This window comes from Pelodiscus sinensis, chromosome 16 (genome assembly GCF_049634645.1).
Source record: "Pelodiscus sinensis isolate JC-2024 chromosome 16, ASM4963464v1, whole genome shotgun sequence".
In the NCBI taxonomy this organism is placed as follows: Eukaryota; Metazoa; Chordata; order Testudines; family Trionychidae; genus Pelodiscus; species Pelodiscus sinensis.
In genome coordinates, this window is record NC_134726.1 from 14,513,346 (window position 1) to 14,532,469 (window position 19,124).

The window sequence follows — 19,124 nt, forward strand, 5'->3', positions numbered from 1 at the left end:
AGGCAAATGCTTTATCCCCTAGGCCACTGCAGAACCCAGCCCACCTCCCTACCTTCAGCAGGTCCCTTATCCTGTCTTCCTAATACAAGAGACAGCTCCATCCCTTGGGCAGCCTGTGTTGTGTGTCTGGTAACTCCCAGGGTGTGTGGACAGGATGTGTGTGTGTGAAAGAAACTTGGACCTCCAACTCTGTGCTCCCCAGGCAAATGCCCTATCCCCTAGGCCACTCCAGAATCCACCCCACCTCCCTATCTTCAGGGTGTCCCCTCCCACATTCCAAACCCCTTGGCCCAAGACCAGAGCCTGCATCCCAACCTCCTATCCTAGCCTGGTGGAACTGGATGAGTTTCAAGGAGGAAGGGGGATGGAGTGAGCAAGGTGAGGTCTCGGAGAAGGGGTGGAGCAGGGGCGGGGCCTCAGAGAAGTGGGAGGAAGGAAGCCGGTCAAGAATATTTGGGTTTGAGGTAGATCTTACATTGCACTTAAATTGAAAAAGTGATCTTGTGGTTAAAAAGATTGAAGACCCCTGTGCTAGAGTATTTGTTGGTTTTTAAGTTTTTCCTCTTTTTTTCTTTGTCTTCTACAACTATAATCCAGGAAATAATGGGAGCCACAGGTTACTCTATAACAAATTAACAAATTCTGAAAAGTCACTGGGCATTGCTGTATTTGCCCAGCAGTGAAGCTTTTCTGTTTTTCACTGGCTGCAGGCATGAATCTGATATTTTCCTACCATAGGCCCAAGTTCCAAAAAGGTGCTGAGGATCTACAGTTCCTGTTGAAGTCAATAGGAGTTGAAAGGTCCCAATGTCTTTTCCACAGAGTGACCATACCTTGCATTTTGGACAGGACAGTCCCCTTTTTAATCTGTGTCCCAGGAATCCTAATGGACAAATGGGACAAATGCTCAAGTCTGCTTAAAAAAAAAAAGTGGGGTGTGTCCCACAGTGGGCTGCAGAGAAAGATTGGAGGGGAGCAAGTAGCAGGGTCAGCCCTGCCCCTACCACATTACCTCCACTGCAAGGCATAGGTCCTTGGCTCTCCCGCAGTCTGGTAGGTGGAGGATGGGTGGGACATGGGGGGCTCTGCAAACTGCACTTCAATGGTAAAAGAGCTGCATGTGGCTCACGTCAGTGTGACCACTCCTGAGAGATGTATTCCTGACTTCTAAACCTGCACTAAATTGTTGTGGCTACATTTTGACAATGTCTGAAGTGGTTCTTGTATCTACAGAGTTAAAGTACATGTAATATGGTCTTTACCGAGATTCCCTAGTGAGGCGCGCGCGCGCGTGTGTGTGTGTGTGTGTGTGTGTGTGTGTGTGTGTGTGTAACAGCCATTATTAATAATAATAATAACAGCCAATAATAACAGCCATTATTTTGAATTAACTTTAATAGCATCTATACAGGCAAACTGCTATTTCGAATTTATTTTGAAATAGCGGGGCACTTATTTCGAATTAGTTAAACCTCATTCTATGAGGAATAATGCCAAATTTGAAATAGCTACTTCAAAATAAGCGCTGTGTAGATGCTTATTTTGAAATAGGGGGCCTCCAGCCCTTCCCAGGGAGCCCCGGTGGCCACTCTGGGCCAAACCAGGAAAACTCCTTCCTGCCCAGCCCTGGAGCCCTTAAAGGAGCAGACTCTGGCCACACTGCATGTGCCAGCTACAGGCCTGCAAGCACAGAGCCAGTAGTCACTGACCCTGACCCAGTGGCCCCAATATGAGCCGAGCAGTCAGATCCAGTCAGCCCTCTAGTGCCCAGTCCCCCAGTTCCCAGGAGCCAGCCAGGGGCCGGAGAAGGTGGGCGCCATCCTGGACCAGTGCGGAGATCATGGACCTCATTGAGGTTTGGGGGGAAGCCTCCAATGTCCATGATCTCCGCACTAAACGGAGGAACACGGCGTCTGCAGCTGCATAGCTGCCACCATGGCCACAAAAGGCCACATGCACACCCAAGAATGGATGCACATGAAAATTAAAGAATTGCGGCAGGGATATGCCAGGGCCACACAGGATAGCTCCCCAATGGGGGCACCCACCTACCCCTATTTCAAGGCCCTGAACCTCATCCTAGGGGGTGGGACAGTCCGTGCCAGTCCAGGGGGCAGCGAGCCGGGAGCAGAGGGCCCTGACCAGGGTGCGGAGGAGGAGCCACCATGGAGGGTGCCACAGAGGGTGCCACACCAGCTGGACCCCTGAGCTGTCCTAGCAGCGGAATCACCGGGATCATCCGAGGAGGCCACACCATGTAAGTGCCATCACTGTCCTCTTCCTGGGGGGGGTGCGGAGGGAGACCAAGGACCGTGCGCGTGGGACTTGCTTACCACGGGTCATGCAACAACCTGTGCATATGTGAGCACTTGCCGTGCCACCCCTGGGCAAGTGGCTCCAGCTGCGTGCCACACAGGGGCCATGGCCTGATAGCCACATGCGTGTGTGAAGAGACCTGACATGCTCCTGACCCCGGGGCGGGACACAGCAGGACGCCATCCCTTCACACGCCTCCTCTACACAGAAGCATGGGACATCTCCCCCCACCTTGGCTGCACTATACACAGCACAAGGGCATGGGTGAGGTCTCGGGGCAGCTCCCACTCCCAGGGAAAGCCGGACAATCCGACCATGGCCTCTGTGCAAGCACATCGGCTCTGACGGTACAGGGCACGGTCATCCTCACCTTGCAGAGGGGGGCTGGGCTTCACCCACTGTGTCTCCAGGGAGAGCTGACCTCTTCTCTTGTTTCTCCACAGCCACACCAGCTGCACATGCAGGGTGCACCACCCCCCCTTGGACATGCTCCTACACATGAGGGCTCCGCAGGAGGACCAGTTGAACACTGCAGGGGTACCGAGAGCAGAACCTGGGGGCACTGCAAGCCCTGCACCGTACCCTCGTCCGCTGGGTGGAACTAGATTTGGAACTCCGGCAGGAGCAGCTTGCCCCGGGTCATACCATCTGGGCCCATCTGCAGACCCTGGTGCAGAGCGTGCTGCCTCCTGCCACTCCAGCACGTACTGCCTCCCCAGCTCCCACTCCTCTACTCCTTCTGCCCCTCCCGCCTCTCCCCCCTCAACCTCCACGCCCTCCTCCTCAATCTCCACACCCCCCACCTCAACCTCCACACCCTCCACCCCATCCTCCGGGGATGCCGAGGCCCCTGCACCCGCCGTACTGGGAGACAGCATATAGGCAGTTGTGTGGGGCTGCGCGTACAGGCCAGCCAAGTGGTCAGTCTCTGTCATCCAGGCTGGCAGGAAAGCCTCCCCCTTCTGCTCACACAAATTGTGCGGCACACAGCACGCCCCCACCACATGCAGAATATTCCTCTCAGAGGGTATGTCTACACTACAATGTTAGTTTGAACTAACGGACGTTAGTTCGAACTAACATTCATAGCCGCTACACTAGCGCTCCGCTAGTTCGAATTTGAATCGAACTAGCGGAGCGCTTAGTTCGAACTAGGAAAACCTCATTTTACGAGGATTAAGCCTAGTTCGAACTTACTAGTTCGAATTAAGGGGTGTGTAGCCCCTTACTTCGAACTAGTGGGAGGCTAGGCCTCCCCAGGTTTCCCTGGTGGCCACTCTGGCCAACACCAGGGAAACTCTATGCCCCCCTCCCGGCCCCGGACCCGTTAAAGGGGCACGGGCTGGCTACGGAGCCCGTGCCAGGTGCAAGCCTGCCAGCACCCAGCCAGCAGACCCTGCACCTGGCACGGCACAGAGCCACCCACCCGATGTCCCCCAGCCCACCCCCTCTTCCTGGGACCAGGCTGGCGGCTCCCGGGAGCTTGCCCTGGACCGCAAGAGGCGGGCACCTTCCTGGCCTAGTGCGGACATCGTGGACTTCATCCACGATCTCCGCACTAGGCACAGGAAAGTGGCCGTCTAGGGCAGGAGAGCTGCCAGCCTGGCCACCCAGGAGCAGGTGTGCATGAAAATCAAGGGGGTCCACTGAGACCCCTGACCCTGAGCCCTGAGCTTACAATGGCCGTACTGGGTCAGACCAAAGGTCCATCTAGCCCAGTAGCCTATCTGCCGACAGCAGCCAACGCTAGGGACCCTGGAGGGGATGGACCGAAGACAGTGACCAAGCCATTTGTCTTGCGCCATCCCTCTCCAGCCTTCCACAAACTTTGGGCAGGGACACCACTCCTACCCCCTGGCTAATACCACTCCATGGACCCAACCTCCATGACTTGATCTCACTTCCCTTTAAACTCTGTTCTAGTTGTAGCCTTCACAGCCTCCTGCAGCAAGGAGTTCCACAGGTTAACTATTTGCTTTGTCAAGAAGAACAACTTTCTCTTACTAGTTTCAAGCCTGCTACCCATTCCTTTCCTTTGGTGTCCTCTAGTCCTTCTTTATGGGAACTCAGGAAGAACTTTTCTGAATGCACCCTCTCCACCCAACCCCTGCTTTTAGAGACCTCTATGCTGTCCCCCCTCCGTCTCCTCTTTTCTAAGCTGAACAGTTCCAGTCTCTGTAGCCTCTCTTCATATGGGACCTGTTCCCAACCCCTGATCATGTTAGTTGCCCTCCCCTCTCCCAGCCTTTCTCTTCCCTTCTCCCACCTCCTTTTCCCAGTCTCACCCAGTTTTGTTCAATAAAGACAGAGTCAATGTTGGAAGAAACGTTATCTTTATTTTGTACATCAATAAGAAGGGGGGCTAGGGAAGGGTAAGTGGAAGGAGGTGAGGGAGGAATGGGGTACGAGCCCCCGATGGGGAGGACTGAGCTGGCTCTGCGGGCTTCTGGGGGTGGAAGCTCTCCTGCAGCCCCCCGATTGCCTCCTCTCCCCAGATGGCAGCCTGCGGCAAGTGCAGCTGGGCTGATGGCCGAGTGGTGTGATGTGCCCAGTGTGGGTACTCCGGGCAATCCAAGCCAGGACTGCTTTGCAAGCGGGGCACCCCTGAGAACTGTCTGTCCGGGGTTGGGGTCGAGTCCCTTTAAGTACAGCCCTTGGCTAGCCTGAGACAGCATCTCCACGCTCTAAGTCCTCCTCTGATGCCCTGCCGGCACTGCTTCCGGCCATCCTTAAGCCCTGTTCAGAGTCCACTCAATGTGGACTTGCTAGTTCGAATTAGCAAGACGCTAATTCGAACTAGTTTTTAGTTCTAGACGCGTTAGTTCGAATTAGCTTAGTTCGAATTAACTAATTCAAACTAAGTTAGTTCGAATTAGCGCTGTAGTGTAGACATACCCAGAGAGGTCGTGGCAGGTGAGGAGGCATCAAAATCAGGTCTTCAGCCGGCCAAAGGCCCCCTCCACCACAGTGCAGGCCCTGCTGAGCCTGGCATTAAAGGCCTGCTGAGAGGGGCTGAGGTGTCCCGTGTAGGGCTTTATGAGTCAGGGTTGTAGCGAGTAGGCATGTCCACATCCCCAATCCTGATGTGGCGGTCAGAGAGGAAGGTCCCAGCATGCAGCCCCTGGCACCCGGAGGAGTTGCAGTACACCGACGTGTCATGTGCTTTGCTGGACCAGCCTGCGTTGATGTCCAGGAAGCGGCCCCGATGGTCAGACATGGCCTGCAGGATGACCGAGAAGTAGCCCTTCCAGTTAATGTAGAGGGAGGCCTGGTGTTCCGGGGCACAGATGAGGATGTGCATCCCATCGATTGCCCCTCCCCGCACAGTTGGGAAAGCCCAGGGCGCCAAACCCCTCAATGACCGCATCCAAATCCATGAGGCGGATGACTCTGTGGAGCAGCACTCTATTGATGGCTTGACCACCTGCAGAGAGACACACAAAACCGAGAGTCACTGGGGTGCCAGGGTGGCCGAAAGTGTTCCTTCCCCACCACTGCCCTTCACCCCCACTCCGCAGGAGCAAACTCCCCTCCCTCCCCCCGCAATCCTGGCCACCATGGGCAGTCTGAAGTGCAGCTGGGACAGAACAAACTCTCCCATGGAGGGGACTTGCACCCCTCCCTTTTGCCTGGGGCATCCCATCCACCCTTTGCCCTCCTCCCCGGCACAATGGCTGGAGACTGCCATACCTGCATAAGCACTGCTCCAACAGTGGATTTCCCCACGCTGACTTGGTTGCCGACGGATTGGTATCTATCTGGCGTGGAAAGCTTCCATAGGGCAATGGCCACACGCTTCTGGAGGGGAATGGCGGGCCTCATGTGCGTGTCCCGTCGTTGCAGAGCAGGGGTGAGCCACTCACGGAGCTCCAGGAAGGTGTCCTTCTTCATCCTGAAGTTCTGGGTCCACTTTTGGTCTCCCCAGTGCTCCAGGATGATGTGGTCCCACCAGTCGCTGCTGGTTTCCAGGCACCAGATGTGGCGGGGCACGCTGGCATCCAGGCGCTGCTCCTCCATGGCCCCCAGGGGGGTCCAGAAGAGGAAGTTGGGCTGCCGCAGATGGTGCCAGGCAGTCTCCAGCACTTGCTGCCAGGCTTGCAGCAAAAGATCCAAAAGGAGCACCAAAGTGCCCAGGGGTGGCTCTGGCTCCACGGTGTCAAGTGCTATGGTGTCCTGAGTGAGGGCAACCAAGCAGGCAGAGAGAAAAATGCTTTGCTGTCCCTCAGCGAGGTAGGCAAGCAAGCAGGGAAAGCTGAGAACCGGCTGTCCAGGGGGGTCCCTTTAAGCACAAGCCTCAGATAGTCTCAGACAGCAGCCACACAAAGCAACTACTGACCTGATGCCCTACTGGAACCAGTTTCAGCTGGCCTTAAATGCGATTCAGCATCCAATCAGTGTGGATGCGCTATTTCAATTTAGCAAAAAGCTATTTCGAATTGCATTTTGTATATAGATGCATTATTTCAAAATAACTTATTTCAAATTAAGTATTTCCAATTAAGATATTTCAAAATAACATTGTCGTGTAGACATATCCTGTGTGTATAAATGAGACTCTTGATAATCTGCCATGCCGCCACCACCAAGGAATTCCTGTTTACTAGAATGCTGCTTTTATTCAAGATTTGTTTAAAGTAAGGATTCAAAGTGAGGAAAGGTGCATCAATCAAACCAGAACTATTTAATTCTTTTCAAGAGACATATAGTATAATTCGATAATTGTCATGATTTACAGGATGCCAGCAGATGTCAGTTTAACCCCAGAAATGTGAAAAACACTGAATATACACAAAATGTATTGTCACTGTCAAAACAAAAGCTAAGAATTTCCTATCAGTGAAACTTAGTGAAGAAATTATTTTAATTAAAATAGATTTAAAAGCCAGTTAGCTGCAAAAATGTAAAAAAAACCTATACCATGAACATGCAAAATAAGGAAAGAGAGAATGGAAATTATTAAGAGTGGGGAAATTGGCCATTTGCTTGTCTGAGAATTTGCAGCTTGTGGTGGCATAGGAATGAAACCTAAGTGCTAATATACAAAGCCCAAAGGAATTTGGCTTCTGCAAAGCTTCTTTCTAGGTTAACAAACTCAGAGGAAGAGCTAATGAGCTTTACAACTGAGTGCAGTATTTGGGAAATCAGCCTTTTGGAATCATGTTTTGGAAATCTTCATGCTCTGAGAGAAATTCAGGTGGCCGTGCACACACAGATACATACCATAGTATCATCTCTTTCCCTTCTAACATAGAAGTGTCACATGAGCTGAATTAGAAGCAGAGATTCTTTAACTCAGTGCAAAATAGATTCTGTCATTCCATTACATTTCAAATATAGAACTGTATTAACCCAGAGATTATGGCTATGATTTCCAAAAGCGAGCAGGGATTTTGTGGTATCTCATTTTGTCTGTGTCAAACTCGAGGCCACTTACAGAGGTCTGTTTTTCAGAGGTACCATCCTATATAAACAGCCTGATTTTCAGTGTCAAAATGGTCAGCCAAAAAATCTGGTGCACCCAAAATTGTTCGTCACTTTGAAAATCTTAGCCTAAAAAAGTAACAGTCATTTAAAAAACCCTGCAAAGAAAAAAGTGATAAAGCAGACCAGATGTATGAAATTGACATATGTACCTTTTTAAAGCACAGACGATCTAATGGCAGGGAGATGGATTCATATAATTGATATTCAACTGCTATAGAGATGAGTAACAAAGAACAATCAATACATAAATATAATAAGATCCCTACTGCACCTACATTACATCATTTTATGGAGCAAATTCATCCCTAGTGTAGTTCTAAGCCAATAGAGTGCTACTAGATATGAATCTGAAACATCATTTTGGAAAGCATGTAATGCTTTCCTTGCACAATACCTGAAATTTCCTATACCCTCTCCCCCACAAGTTTGTGTCTAGATTTAACAGCCACACATTTCTAAAGTTCAGAGAATTTTTGAAGTCCTCATTTTTAGTCTGAGTCTGTTTCTACAACTGATACTATATTTTGGCCATGATCTCACCCTTGTCAATTTTTTGCTTAGGATTCTATACTCTTCAATAAATGACGGCTAAGAGAAAAACACAGGCCACGTATTCAACTGTGAAACTTTAAATTATGAGTCATTTATTTCATTTGAAGAATGGATCTTTAAGTCTGGGTCCAACCAAAAGCCACTAAGAAGTAATTAAGGCTATGTCTACTCTGCAGTTAGATACCCACAGATGGCCCATGCCAACAGATTTGGGACCACAGGGCTCAGGATAAGGGGCTGTTTAATTGCAGTGCAGATGTTTGGGCTCCGACTGGAGCCTAGGCTCTAGGACCCTGCAAGTGGTGGTGGCCCTTAGTGCTCAACTGAAGACCACATTATCATTAATAATTTTATTATGGTCATGGCAAAGGTCTGGGACCTAGTGCATTAGGCTGTTCAAACACTGACAGACATGGTTTCTACTTCAGAGCTTATAATCTACTTAAAGATAAGATGCAACAACTGAGTACAACAAACTATAAGGAGCAGAGGATAATGGCAGCCTTTGAAAAATTGTTGTCTGTACCTTAATCACCTCGGGTATGTCTACACTACCACCCCAGTTTGAACTAGCGGGGTAATGTAGGCATACCGCACTTGCAAATGAAGCCCGGGATTTGAATTTCCTGGGCTTCATTTGCATAAGCAGGGAGCCGCCATTTTTAAAACCCCGCTGGTTCGAACCCTGTGCAGCGCGGCTACACGCGGCACGAACTAGGTAGTTCGAACTAGGCTTCCTAGTTCGAACTACCATTACTCCTCGTGAAATGAGGAGTAACGGTAATTCAAACTAGGAAGCCTAGTTCGAACTACCTAGTTCGTGCCCCGTGTAGCCGCGCTGCACAGGGTTCGAACGAGCGGGGTTTTAAAAATGGCGACTCCCTGCTTATGCAAATGAAGCCCGGGAAATTCAAATCCCGGGCTTCATTTGCAAGTGCGGTATGCCTACATTACCCCGCTAGTTCGAACTAGCGGGGTAGTGTAGACATACCCCTCCTCTTTACAGGCAGTACTGTGTTTAGAGTTTTGCTTTAAACACACATACGATTTCCAGCTAATACAGGCAGTCCCCGGGTTACGTACAAGATAGGGACTGTAGGTTTGTTCTTAAGTTGAATCTGTATGTAAGTCGGAACCGGCATCCAGATTCAGCCGCTGAATCTGGACACCAGTTCTAACTTACATACAGATTCAACTTAAGAACCCCAGGCGTCCCCAAGTCAGCTGCTGCTGAAACTGATCAGCAGCTGATTCCAGGAACCCTGGGGCAGAGCAACTCTGCCTCGGGCTTCCTGTAGTCAGCCGCTGGTCAGTTTCAGCAGCAGCTGACTTGGGAACACCTGGGGCAGAGCAGCTCGGGTGCTGCTGGGTTGGTCCAGTAGCGCGGCTGCTCCTCGGCGCTACTGGACCAACCCAGCAGCACCCCAGCTGCTCTGCCCCAGGCGTCCTGATTCAGCCACTGCTGAAACTGATCAGCAGCGGCTGAATCAGGACTCCTGGGGCAGAGTAGCTGGGGTGCTGCCGGGTTGGTCCAGTAGCGCCAAGGAGCGGTGCTGTAGGTCCAACCGGCAGCGCCCAACCTGCTCTACCACAGGCCCCGGGCTTTGCTCCACATCTCCCTGGTCTGCTGAGGGGGGCACTAGCTGCGTCCCCCCCAGCAGACCAGAGAGACGCGGAGCAAAGCGGCGGAGGACCCGGGCTGGACCCGCGGTGCTTCCAGATCAGCTGGAAGCGCCGCAGTCCGGCCCGGGTCCTGCCGACCAGGGAGAGGCTGAGCAAAGTGGCGGAGGACCCGGGGCCGGATCCGCGGCCGCATCCAGATCAGCTGGAAGCGCCGGGTCCGGCTGGGTCCTCCGCGGCTTTGCTCAGCGTCTCTCTGATCTGCAGACCAGAGAGACGCTGAGCAAAGCAGCGCAGGACCCGGGGCCGGACCCGCGGCGCTTCCAGATCAGCTGGAAGCGCCGCGGGTCCGGCCCCGGGTCCTGCGCGGCTTTGCTCCCCGTCTCCCTGGTCTGCTGGCTCCCGCAGCAGACCAGGGAGACGGGGAGCAGCTTTTCTCGCCCCAGAGGAGGCGGGCGGCGGGACCAGGCTCCAGTCCTCCGGGGCGAGAAAATCCCCGTTTGTATCTGCGGATCCGACGTAAGTCGGATGCGCGTAACTCGGGGACTGCCTGTATGGATGGCCAAATCCATCTCTCTCACAAGTGAGGCAAGTATTTCTGAGTGTAAAACACCCATGTTCAAATTTGTACAAGCCTCCTGTTCACTTTTGGGTGAAGTATAAGTGTGTTGGTGAGTAACTACAAAGTCCAGCATGGTTTGGGCTCTGATTAATACCAAATCTGTTAAAAGCACCTTCAAACTAGCAATAAGACTTCCAGAGTTTGGAATTCATTCCTCTTAAGTGTTGCCTAGCAAACTTCAGTGCACCAAGCCAAGAATTATATTATTTCATTTTAATGTTTTGCCCTTCTGTCAGTTATATTCCTAATTAATATATTTTAATTCATAAGCAAGCACCCATCATAGAAGCTAGGGGAAAAGGCATTCTCCAAATCATTAAAAATAAATAAACAAGCCACTGCTATTTTAGTCTCTGAGGGTATGTCTACACTACAAAGTTAATTCGAACTAACAGACGTTACTTTGAATTAACTTTGATAGGCGCTACACTAGCACTCCGCTAGTTGAAACTTAATTCAAACTTGAATTTGAATCGAACTAGCAGAGCGCTTAGTTCGAACTAGGTAAACCTCAGTGTACGAGGACTAAGCCTAGTTCGAACTTACTAGTTCGAATTAAGGGGTGTGTTGCCCCTTAATTCGAACTAGTGGGAGGCTAGCCCTCCCCAGCTTTCCCTGGTGGCCACTCTGGCAAACACCAGGGAAACTCTATTGCCCCCCTCCCGGCCCCGGACCCCTTAAAGGGGCACGGGCTGGCTACAGTGCCCGTGCCATGTGCAAGCCTGCCAGCACCCAGCTAGCAGACCCTGCACCTGGCACGGCTCGAGCCAGCCACCCAATGCCCCCCAGCCCTCCCCCTCTTCCTGGGACCAGGCTGGCGGCTCCCGGGAGCTTGCCCGGGACCGCAAGAGGCGGGCACCCGCCTGGTCTAGTGCGGACATCGTGGACCTCGTCCACGACCTCCGCACTAGGCACAGGAAAGTGGCCGTCTAGGGCAGGAGAGCTGCCAGCCTGGCCACCCAGGAGCAGGTGTGCATGAAAATCAAGGTGGTCCACTGAGACCCCTGACCCTGAGCCCTGAGCTTACAATGGCCGTACTGGGTCAGACCAAAGGTCCATCTAGCCCAGTAGCCTGTCTGCCGACAGTGGCCAGCCCTAAGGACCCTGGAGGGGATGGACCAAAGACAGTGACCAAGCCATTTGTCTCATGCCATCCCTCTCCAGCCTTCCACAAACTTTGGGCAGGGACACCATTTCTACCCCCTGGCTAATACCACTCCATGGACCCAACCTCCATGAATTGATCTCACTTCTCTTTAAACTCTGTTCTAGTTCTAGCCTTCAGAGCCTCCTGCAGCAAGGAGTTCCACAGGTTGATTCTTTGCTTTGTGAAGAACAACTTTCTGTTACTAGTTTGAAGCCTGCTACCCATTCCTTTCCTTTGGTGTCCTCTAGTCCTTCTATTATGGGAACTAATGAAGAACTTTTCTGGATGCACCCTCTCTATCCCACTCATGCTTTTATAGACCTCTATCCTATCCTCCCTCTGTCTCCTCTTTTCGAAACTGAAAAGTCCCAGTCTCTTTAGTCTCTCTTCATATGGGACCTGTTCCAAACCTCTGATCATGTTAGTTGCCCTCCCTTCTCCCACCCTCTCTCTTCCCTTCTCCCACCTCCTTTTCCCAGTCTCCCCCAGTTTTGTTCAATAAAGAGAGATTCTATTTTTGACCACACGTTTTCTTTATTTTGTACATCAGGAAGGGGGGCTAGGGAAGGGTAAGTGGAAGGAGGTGAGGGAGGAATGGGGTACGAGCCCCCGATGGGGAGGACTGGGCTGGCTCTGCGGGCTTCTGGGGGTGGAAGCTTTCCTGCAGCCCCCCAATTGTCCCCTCTCCCCAGATGGCAGCCTGCGGCAAGTGCAGCCGGGCTGATGGCTGAGTGCTGTGATGTTCCCCGTGTGGGCACTCAGGGCACTCCAAGCCACTCCAAGCCAGGACTGCTTTGCAAGCGGAGTACCCCTGAGAACTGTCTGTCCGGGGTGGGGGTCGGGTCCCTTTAAGCACAGCCCTCGGCTAGCCTGAGGCAGCAGCTCCACACTCTAAGTCCTCATCTGATGCCCTGCCGGCACTGCTTCTGGCCATCCTTAACCCCGGTTCAGGGTCCACTCTGTGTGGACATGCTAGTTCGAATTAGCAAAACGCTAATTCGAACTAGTTTTTTAGTCTGGATACGTTAGTTCGAATAAGCTTAGTTCGAATTAACTAATTCAAACTAAGTTAGTTCGAATTAGCGCTGTAGTGTAGACATACCCTAAAAGGCGATCATTAAGGCTCCAACCTGGTGACAGCCTGAGACTGTTCTCTCTAGACCAAGCCCCATGTGCCAACCATTACACTGGTCTACAATTTTTTAGAAGTCGTCTGCTTCAGAGTTAAAATGTGCTATTTATTAGGTATTTTGATGTGCTGAATTCAAATATGACAATTAAAACAACTGATTGGCTACTGTTTCCAAGATATTTAAGTTTTTACATTTTACGTCTATGTATATTGTGTAGATAGTAGAGTTTTAATCACAAATTGTAAACCTAGGTCTTTTCATGTGTTTATGGTTGCTTTACATGATAATATTTCACCTGTCCTGTTTATGTAACACTTTAAAAATCAGCAAAAGGGTTATATAAATAAAATTTATTATGAAACAAAAGGCAAAAAACTATTATGTACATAGTTTAGTCCTATTCAGTGTCTACTCGGCGCTTCTTGGCTTCTCTCTTGTATTCATTAAATGGAGCATCTCTTGTCACTGTCCAGCAATAGTCTGCAAGCATTGATGGGCTCCATTTGTCCTGATAGCGTTTCTCCATTGTTGCAATGTCCTGGTGAAATCGCTCGCCGTGCTCGTCACTCACTGCTCCGCAGTTCGGTGGAAAAAAATCTAGATGAAAGTGCAGAAAATGTATCTTTAGTGACATGTTGCAGCCAAGGCTTTTGTATGCCTTGAGGAGGTTTTCCACCAACAACCTGTAGTTGTCTGCCTTGTTGTTTCCGATAAAATTTATTGCCACTAACTGGAAGGCTTTCCATGCCATCTTGTCCTTGCCAAGCAGTGCATGGTCAAATGCATCATCTCAAAGAAGTTCACGAATCTGAGGACCAACAAAGACACCTTCCTTTATCTTAGCTTCACTTAACCTTGGAAATTTTCCACGGAGGTACTTGAAAGCTGCTTGTGTTTTGTCCATGGCCTTGACAAAGTTCTTCATCAGACCCAGCTTGATGTGTAAGGGTGGTAACAAAATCTTCCTCGATTCAACAAGTGGTGGATGCTGAACACTTTTCCTCCCAGGCTCCAATGACTGTTGGAGTGGCCAATCTATCTTGATGTAGTGGGAATCTCTTGCACGACTATCCCATTTGCAGAGAAAACAGCAGTACTTTGTGTATCCGGTCTGCAGACCAAGCAAGAAAGCAACAACTTTCAAATCGCCACAAAGCTGCCACTGATGTTGGTCATAATTTATGCACCTCAAAATTTGTTTCATGTTGTCATAGGTTTCCTTCATATGGACTGCATGACCAACTGGAATTGATGGCAAAACATTGTCATTATGCAGCAAAACAGCTTTCAGACTCGTCTTCGATGAATCAATGAACAGTCTCCACTCATCTGGACCGTGAATGATGTTGAGGGCTGCCATCACACCATCGATGTTGTTGCAGGCTACAAGATCACCTTCCATGAAGAAGAATGGGACAAGATCCTTCTGACAGTCACAGAACATGGAAACCCTAACATCACCTGCCAGGAGATTCCACTGCTGTAGTCTGGAGCCCAAGAGCTCTGCCTTACTCTTAGGTAGTTCCAAATCCCTGACAAGGTCATTCAGTTCACCTTGTGTTATGAGGTGTGGTTCAGAGGAGGAGGATGGGAGAAAATGTGGGTCCTGTGATATTGATGGTTCAGGATCAGAAGTTTCATCATCTTCCTCGTCTGACTCAAGTGGGAATGATTCTGGTGCATCAGGATCCGGCAGTCCTTCTCCATGGGGTACTGGGCGTATAGCTGATGGAATGTTTGGATAATGCACAGTCCACTTTTTCTTCTTTGACACACCTTTCCCAACTGGAGGCACCATGCAGAAGTAACAATTGCTGGTATGATCTTTTGGTTCTCTCCTAATCATTGGAACTGCAAAAGGCATAGATTTCCTTTTCCTGTTCAACCACTGGCGAAGATTTGTTGCGCAAGTGTTGCAGCATATGTGTAGGGCCCACCTCTTGTCCTGATCTCCAATTTTGCAGCCAAAATAAATGTGGCTTTCTTAGATGCCTTTCTTAACCATAGTGGTTATACTGTGCTTTTGTGATGCAAACGTCACTTCACCACAAACATATCTTCTGCTATCTGCACTGTTCACACAAGTACGAGGCATCTCTGCTCACTTTGGCTAAACAGAAATGTGTCCCTTTGCAAAATCAAACACTGACAAATAAGAGAGCATGACACTGTATGATTTCTAGAGCTGATATAGGGCAATTTGTTCAGCAAAGTGATATAAGCTTTGTTATGATTGCATCATCCATGACTTCTAGGAATAACATGATGCAATTCATATCACGTATGACGCAATACCAGCTTCAGATTGCATCATTCATTGTTTTGCCTAAAAAGCAAGTACTGTCCAAACCCAGTCATAGATTTATTCATAGATCCAGTCAAAGATGTATTTTAGTCATTTCTGGTTTAAATTGAGATCCCTTCCCTTTATAACTCACTTCTCCTCCGCCATTCTCAAGTCAAGGGTTGTATATACTGACCCAATAGCACATCTTGCAAACTAGAGCCAATCAACAATTTTAAGCATCATTTTCGTTCCCAGTGACCCAGAATTAGTAAAGTTTGACTACATTTATTTCAGAAGCATTTTGGCTGTAGAGCAGTGTTATCCAAGTATCACTAGATATAGTAAATGTCTTCTCACGTACAAAGCTCTTGGGGACAGATCATGAAATTAAAATTCTAATGTGAAATCAGCAAAGTTTAGTGTTTTGAGAAGGCAGAACACTTATTATGAAAGATTCTTGCATCTGCAATCAGCTGTAAATGAATAATCTGTAGCACTCATTTTCCATAAGAGCATAAGAACCTCAACCAGGAGACCAAGTGACCCATCTAATTTATAGCCTGTTTTAATGATTAGTCTCAGATTCTTCAGAGGAAGATAAGTGCATGAAACCCCTCCAGTGGACAGTTGTGGAATAGCCTATGTATGAAGAAATTTCATAATGTCTTAATCAACTATTTGCTTATACTTCAATTCATGACAACCTTAAAATATGTTATCTTAGATAATTCTGGATATACTCCCATTATCTGTATAAAAGCTGAAAGGAAGTGGGGAGGCTAGTGTGCTGAGGGTGGACAACACAATCTCTGGCTTTTTAAATTCATACATACAAACATATACAAAAAAGATGTTTTACTCTTAATTTGCTGATATATACTCTCAAATTTAACTTTAAGATTACTGTACTCAAGAATAAAATTTTCATTTATATAACTAAACATTTTCTATTCTATAGATACTGATATATATTAGAGGGTTTCTGCATCTGTCTTTCTGTCAATGAGTCCGTAAGTCTGTCTGTCCATCTGTGAGTCAGTTTGTTCAAGAACTCCTAAACGGTGAGAACTAGGACTACCAAATTTGGCATGCAGCTTGCTCTTATCTAACGTAGGCTATGTCTACACTCACGGCTTCTTTCTCGAGAAATATGCAAATGAGGCTAAGCGTGGAGTATCGCCGCACCTCATTTGCCTACCTAATGAGCCACCATTTTTGCAGAAGAGGCTTTTGCGGCAGAAGGAGCTGTCTACACTGCCCTTTCTTGCACAAGAAAAACCCACTTGCGCAATGCCGTTATTCCTGAAAATAATCAGCGTAGTGGCATTGCGCAAGAGGGTTTTTCTTGCTCAAGAAGGGGCAGTGTAGGCAGCTCCTTCTAGTGCAAGAGCCTTTTCTGCAAAAATGGTGGCTCATTAGGTATGCAAATGAGGGTCGTCGATATTCCACACTTGGCCTCATTTGCATATTTCTCGCACAAGAAGCCTTGAGTGTAGACATAGCCTTAAAGTTAGGTCGGGGTTTGGTTGAGTCACTAAAATGGGATGTGCCTGGAATGGGAGTGTTTCCCATTGTTGCAAGAGGATGTGGACTGCAACTGCTTTAAACACTAAGGAGAGGGGATCACCACGTAGGAGTGTAAAGGGTTTGTCTATTCAGTTAAAACTGGGATGGGAGGGGGATCTCACTCATACACTCAACCACACTTACAGTCCCAGGCAGAAGGCAGTTCATGGTATCTGATCTTCCCGTGTTGACTCCTGAGCTGGTCCACTGGCCAGGGGATCCGAACAGAGGGCGTTTTGGGAGGCTCCATTTGATGGTCAACCAACAACCTGTATCTGCATCCCTCTCGCCTTTAAGGATCAGCCACATGCAGCTTCTGAGTCTCTGGGTCTCTTGGGGCGTGTGCTCTCCCTGCTGGGGCCATGTGCTCTGTTGTTTACTCCTGCTGTTTACCTCAGAGTTTTCCCATGTCTGGTGTCCGCCTCAGACTTTCTTCTGCACTCACTCAGGGAAGAGATAGGGGCTAACAGATAACACTTTAACAGTTTAAGGAACCAAATAACATCATTAACAGGTGAGAAAGAGAACAACATCCATTTTAACTCCCCCCTTGCTCCTCCTTTGCCTCCAATACCCATAACAAGGAAAGGGAGGGGCTGATAGGAAGGAGAGATATACTGCAAAGTGACCCAAGGAGGACAGCTGCACTAGGAAGAGAGGGTACGTCTACACTACAGCGCTAGTTCGAACTAACTTAGTTCGAATTAGTTAATTCGAACTAAGCTAGTTCGAACTAACGCATCTAGAACTAAAAACTAGTTCGAACTAGCGTTTTGCTAGTTCGAACTAGCAAGTCCACATTGAGTGGACTCTGAACAGGGCTTAAGGATGGCCGGAAGCAGTGCCGGCAGGGCATAAAAGGAGGACTTAGAGCATGGAGATGCTGTCTCAGGCTAGCCGAGGGCTGCGCTTAAAGGGTCCCGACCCCCACCCCGGACACACAGTTCTAAGGGGTGCCCCGCTTGCAAAGAAGTTCTGGCTTGGAGTGCCCTGAGTGCTCACACTGGGCACATCACACCACTCGGCCATCAGCCCGGCTGCACTTGCTGCAGGCTGCCATCTGGGGAGAGGGAGTAATTGGGGGGCTGCAGGAGAGCTTCCACCCCCAGAAGCCCGCAGAGCCAGCCCAGTCCTCCCCATCGGGGGCTCGTACCCCATTCCTCCCTCACCTCCTTCCACTTACCCTTCCCTAGCCCCCCTTCCTGATGTACAAAATAAAGAAAACGTGTGGTCAAAAATAGAATCTCTCTTTATTGAACAAAACTGGGGGAGACTGGGAAAAGGAGGTGGGAGAAGGGAAGAGAGAGGGTGGGAGAAGGGAGGGCAACTAACATGATCAGAGGTTTGGAACAGGTCCCATATGAAGAGAGACTAAAGAGACTGGGACTTTTCAGTTTCGAAAAGAGGAGACAGAGGGAGGATAGGATAGAGGTCTATAAAAGCATGAGTGGGATAGAGAGGGTGCATCCAGAAAAGTTCTTCATTAGTTCCCATAATAGAAGGACTAGAGGACACCAAAGGAAAGGAATGGGTAGCAGGCTTCAAACTAGTAACAGAAAGTTGTTCTTCACAAAGCAAAGAATCAACCTGTGGAACTCCTTGCTGCAGGAGGCTGTGAAGGCTACAACTAGAACAGAGTTTAAAGGGAAGTGAGATAAAGTGATGGAGGTTAGGTCCATGGAGTCCTATTAGCCAGAGGGTAGGAGTGGTGTCCCTGCCCAAAGTTTGTGGAAGGCTGGAGAGGGATGGCACGAGACAAATGGCTTGGTCACTGTCTTCGGTCCATCCCCTCCAGGGTCCCTAGGGTTGGCCGCTGTCGGCAGACAGGCTACTGGGCTAGATGGACCTTTGGTCTGACCCAGGACGGCCATTGTAAGCTCAGGGCTCAGTGTCGGGGGTCTCAGTGGACCCCCTTGATTTTCATGCACACCTGGTCCTGGGTGGCCAGGCTGGCAGCTCTCCTGCCCTAGACAGCCACTTTCCTGTGCCTAGTGCGGAGATCGTGGACGAGGTCCACGATGTCCGCACTAGCCCAGGAAGGTGCCCGCCTCTTGCGGTCCAGGGCAAGCTCCCGGGAGCCGCCAGCCTGGTCCCGGCAAGAGGGGGTGGGCTGGGGGGCATCGGGTGGGTGGCTCTGTGCCGTGCCAGGTGCAGGGTCTGCTAGCTGGGTGCTGGCAGGCTTGCACCTGGCACGGGCACCGTAGCCAGCCCGTGCCCCTTTAAGGGGTCCGGGGCCGGGAGGGGGGCATAGAGTTTCCCTGGTGTTGGCCAGAGTGGCCACCAGGGAAACCTGGGGAGGGCTAGCCTCCCACTAGTTCGAACTAAAGGGCTACACAGCCCTTAGTTCGAACTAGCTAGTTCGAACTAGGCGTTAGTCCTCGTAAAATGGGGTATGTC